The sequence below is a fragment of the Nuphar pumila genome, chromosome 2, assembly GCF_984573655.1.
Source record: "Nuphar pumila chromosome 2, dmNupPumi1.hap1.1, whole genome shotgun sequence".
Lineage (NCBI taxonomy): Eukaryota > Viridiplantae > Streptophyta > Magnoliopsida > Nymphaeales > Nymphaeaceae > Nuphar > Nuphar pumila.
The window spans coordinates 141,052,717-141,058,633 of record NC_143250.1 but is presented as its reverse complement, the minus strand read 5'-3'; positions in this window follow the sequence as shown (position 1 = coordinate 141,058,633).

The window sequence follows — 5,917 nt, the reverse complement described above, 5'->3', positions numbered from 1 at the left end:
GAGTAGCTTGAGAGGTCAATAAAACCTCGAAGCGTGCACTGAGCATATTTGTTGAAACACACAAAATGGTGATGTTGCACCTTCACAGGCAAGATGCTCGAGTGAGTCTAATAGACTAAAGCATGTAGAATGGGGTGACGGTTAAGAAACCCCCATCATGCTCATTCGCCTCTTATGGTTCATCAAGAGAGAGGATGGATGATACAAAAACTTTGATGGATAGGTCGTTAACGACTACTCCATGGGCAAAAGACTCAGCTTCCTCAGTTATCGGAGTTAGAGGAAATGAACTACCATAATTATCATATGTGGTAGCTCCTAGGCACTTCTGCAGAAGTTGGATACATCCATGATCATGATTGCTTTTGGGAAATTCTCTCTTGGCCACTGATTGTCCCCTTAGGAGCAGACTTAGTCAGTTATCCGGGGTATCATAAAATACATATCACATTAATTTTTCAGACCGATCTCGCATGTTTCTATGTTTTGCGTCTGTACGTACACACAGGCCAGATAATATCAAAACTAAAATTATCTTGTTCACACTATTGTTTGGTTGTACACTTTGAGATGCATAAACTGCTTATTGTGCTCGATTGGTGGTAGTTACTTTGCTTTGCTTAGCTACTCTCTGCTTGTAGAATTAATTATTCATAGATCATTGCATACGTAACTAATTTTCCATTAATTTCTATAATTACTTATCCTGTGAGCATGATTTGCTTTAGCTTTTGTTCTTTATTGTCTTACTTTGCGCACCTACCAGTTTTTCATTAAACTGACCGATTTTATGGGCAAGTGACGTATTGATGCTTAAGACGACCGATAGAACGATGCAGCATGACTCGAGATCTCACACTTTCTACCTGCATCCTGACTACCTGCTTTTCTTTTAGCTTTTGTACTTTTGATCATGGGGGTAAATCCCTAAATTTGTACACACTAAAAATTTGAACAAATATATACATATATTTTTTGGCCCATCAACCATTTTGCTCATTTGTTTTTGCTGATTTTTGCGCTAACGTGGCCAGAATTTGTCAATTTGTTCTTCTTTCGAAAGAAAATTTGATTTCGTTGACTTTTGAAATTGAAAACTCTGAGTTTTGAAAGACTTTCTCTAACTATTTTCAAAAGTATACGCGTTAAAAATTTTGAGGTGTTATAGGGCCCAAAAGCATATAGAGGGCAGCCAGGTGCAGAGGTACACTCAAAGTGTGACATGTGATGGCACCTGATCCTGACTCGAAAAAGATGAACATGACCACCGACACAAGTTGATGGCGATTGAATGAGATAGCTGGATGGTAAACTCACACGAAGGGTCTTAGGTTCAAATCTTGCAGTGGTTATCATCCTCTTATTAAAAAAAAAAGAAAAGAAGCAAAGAAAAATAATAAAAAAAATACATAAGCCTCCTTTCAATGGCCACCTCGACGGTCCGGGCGGAATCCATGTATATATGTGCATGGAAAACGATTAATGGTCGTGACAGTGCTGCAAAGGTCGTACTAAATCCAGTTTATCAAAATTTCTTCATGTACAAAGTGTATGCAGGTCAGATCCAACGTTGTCAGTATCGGAATCAGACCTATATTGTTTGGCCAACCATTCAGGTGAATCTGCCAAAAAATAATTAAAAAATATTACATGTCAATCAGAACGTGATACATGTTAAAACCATTACAATAATATTAAAAATTAATTGTTAGCTTACTTTTTTACATTGATTAAAAATTAGCTTCAATTTTCTGGCGATACGATACTTATCAGCCAATTCAGGCAGATACACACCGATACTGACAACACTGGTCAGATCCAAATCTGAATCCAAATTTTGTGCAGTCGATCAGAATCTTAATAAGATTATATGATGTAATATTGAATCCAGAACCGAATATACATACTACATGGTGATATTGGATCTATGGTAAAATTAAAGAAGATGAAAACCATGTGCAAATGGATTGGTTTATGATTATGATCCAAACCCGAACAAGATCCAATATAAAACACTGATCTGAATCCAACCCGAATCCTAAATGACTTGAATGTGCAAATTCAAATCTGATCCAAATGCCTCTTTAGGATCCCATTTTAATGTTTCATATCGTAAAACAAGGTGTCGGGTTCGGATCTGAGGTCAAGCAAATCCGATCCATTTCCATTTGCACCCCTAAAAAAGCTATGAAGACAAAACAACTTTTAGAACCTACACCTGCCCAGGTTGCCTGAGTAGCAGCGAACTTGGGGAGAAGGTACTAACCCCTTCGCCCCAGGTTCTACTCCCACCGGGCGTGCAGGTGCCTTTAACTGGTGAGCTCAGTAATGGCATGGGTGGCAGTGAACCCTCCCGAGGTTTACCTCGCAGGGGGGGCAGACCCAAAGTGACCAGTTCTGATGTTAATAATTCATGGCCCAACTGTGCCAGTCCCCCACATGTAAACCCTATAATGTGAAGAACAAAGTGACACAGATCCACTTTGATCACGTGTACTTCACGTAGTTCCTTCCGTATGCATTGTCTCATGTACACATTTATGTAGGGATGGTCGACCGGGGAATGCGGGGCCCCGCCCCGCCTCGCCCCGTAATTTGGACCGGGGATGAAGGGTATGAAACGGGGATAGAGGCGGGGACTAAGGTTAAAATCCATCCCCGTTCGGGGATGGAGGCGGGGATGGACGTACCCTTTTCCCCGCCCCGCTCCGTCCCTGCCACTTTTCCCCGCCTCATCCCCGTTTGAACCAGGAATGGAAGACATGAAACGGGGATGAAGGCGGGGGTGGAGGATAAAATCCATCCCCGTTGGGGATGGAGGCGGGGATGGAGGTTCTAATCTTGAGGCGGGGAAGGGGTGGAGACCTTGTCCCCCGCCCCGCCCCACTGCCATCCCCTACATTTATGACCCCCCTAATGTGTGCAACGTTTCAAGGGCAAATGAATGGAGGGGCTGCAATGAATGAGGCTGTCAATGGGTTGGGCCATGAATGGATGGATCCAGACACAACTTCTTATTTAGATCCACATCTGGACCCCATTGGATCTAGATCAATGCTTGCAGAGTACCCGCATATGCGCCATGTCATACTTTGACGGTGACTTCATACCGGAGGGACGGGATTTTTTCAACACTTTTTCAACAAAAAGAAAGAGAAAAAAAAGGAAAAAAAGAGAGAAAATCAGAGATATTTTTTTAGGATTGTTTGCTTGACCCATGCAATTACTTTTATTACCCCCTCCTTCATTTTTAGACTGCGGAGATGGATAAATTGCATGGGTCGATCCTCCTAAAAAATAAGCAATAGTTGTCTCATTTTGATTCACCAACCATAACAGGGATTTTTTTTGTGTTTGCATCTTTTTTAAACAAAAACTCTGGAGGGTTTCTCTGATTTTAAATTAAAAAATAAAAAAAAAAAATTACAAAAGATCACCCTGAAGAGGTAGCCAATCTGACGGCTTATCTTTCCATAGCAAATTATTGCAAGATCGGGGCAAGAAAAAAACATAACCCATATCCATCAAAGACAGGTCAAGCACACATATAGCCATATCCCACTAAATCTGGATCGGGCTTACTCAACCCTCATTGGACAGTTTTTCCTATCAAAAAACCAACCATAAATTTTGCCCCTCTTTTAGTGGGACCCATATCCCACACTCCCACTTGGTACCATACCAAGCGGTACTATTCAATCTGTTCCCACTACTTCTTGTAGTGCAAACGAGGAAGTATTTTCCTTTTTTTTATGCAGTATTAACGGTTATACAATTTAGATTAATCAATTCATCTGTGTATCTACAGTATCGGCCCTGAATCATTTGGCCACCGAGTCAGCTGCATCGGTTGTCTCAAGTGAATCGTTCCGGCCCCAAAAATAAAAATAATTATTATATGTCAATCATAACGTGACACATGTTAAAACCATTAAAATAGTTTTTAAATTTTTTTTCTTGTATTTTTAATATTTATTAATAATAGCCAATTCAGACTTGCAATCATGTGAAGAGTAAAGTGCTGCGGTTGGAAGGTTTTTTGGCCTTTTTCTTTGTATATAAATGTCATTTAAATTAACTTGAAATTTCGCCATATGAATGTCCTTTTAGTTTTGAGAGTCAACAACTCAGAATTCTTATAAATATTGAGGTTTCAAAAAGTCAATTTTTTTTAATAAAAACACTATTCATTTCTAAAAAGTAAACTGTCACAAACACATTTGTAAGGTTTTTTTTTTATAGGGAAGCTGGGGTTAGGCAGATCCTACCTTATATCTCCTAAAGACCCATGGAGGGATTCGAACCTGGGCCTTCAGCTTGGCACAGGACCTGTTTACCACATGGGATACCACCTCGGTACACATTTGTAGGGTTGTGCAGGAGAACCTCAAGGGTTTTACCTACTGGAGGCCAGCCATTGTATGGTCGGTGATTAGGGCTGAATTTTGCAAAAAGAAATCAAAAGTGTCCTGTTGATCATGCACGGTTGTGTTGTATGCACCTACCCCAACTCTCTATCTATCTAACAAGCAAATTAATAAAGTTGAAATGAGAGTAGTTTCATGCATACCAGGTTTGACGTTTGCTTTGCAAAATAAAACATAACTGAAAAACATTTTAGGTTAGGGCCACTAATGCCTTTGAATATATATATATATATATATATATATATATAGATAGATAGAGAGAGAGAGAGAGGTAGCTGCCTAACACTTTTTTTAGCCTACTGTTTGAAAAAAAAATTATAACCTGACCATACAAATGTGATCTACCTGTTTGATTTTATAGGAATCAACTCTTGGATCCTCCAATTCCTACACGCAGTTAGGTTTTTATAAGATTTAAAAATCAGCAGTCTACAATTTTTAAAATTATTTAATGCCTAAAAAATTAATTTTCATCAAAAAAACATGATCCAGGTGTCATTTTCAAGCACATTGACACATATGCATGGTCAGATTTGGGAAAAACAACCTGAAAATCCCTAAATTAGTGGTAGGCTGCTAACACTTTTTAAGCCTGCCACCAGTGAATAGCGGTTTTCATTTTTTTTTTTGCAAATTTGACCCTATAGGATAGAAAAGTGGTAGGCAGTTATATATATATTCAAATGCATCATCGACCCTAACCTAAAATGTTATATACAAATTTATATTTGATACAATCAATTTTAAGCATAATTTAGTTGGAACCTCATGATGCAAGTTGTTTTGACTCAATCTAACCTCTTAGATGTATTCAACATGCTTGAATTAGTGGGGAACGACCTTTGGATCATGTTTTTCTAAGACCCACGCCCATACACCGTCCATCCTAAGAGATCTGGGGCTATGGACAACATTGGAAGGTAATGACAAGTTTTATATATCCAAAACATTACCTCAACAAACGGAAACACTTTTTATCATTGTCTCCATGCAATAAACTAAGCATGATATGACCCTTGTCGTCTATCATAATAGCCATCCTTTTTATTCTTTTATTAATCAAGCAGAAAAACAAATCTGATTAAAATAATTACCATGTTCCCTAAAAGTTAAAACCTCTCTCTCACTCTCTCTTCATTTTTTATTAAACAACAGAAAAATAAATCCAATTAAAATAATCACCATGTTCACTAAAACCTCTCTCTCTCTCTCTCTTCCATGGATCCAGCTGGCACCAAAGCTTGATGTGGGTCCCGCAAGAAGCAGGCACTCAGTAAGTTCAAAGTGGGACCCACAGAAAGTGGGGGTGGGAACACAGACTTAAGTCCCATAGCTACAGCGAAAGCGGGTCCCACGTAGACCCACGGATATTTCGTACGTCAGCTTCAGCGGTAAAGCTTCGCAAATATAATAGAAGGAAAGAAGAAGCCAATCCCACCTCCTGCTTTTCACTTTGTCTGTGAGCTTCCCAGAAGTAGAGAGAGAGAAAG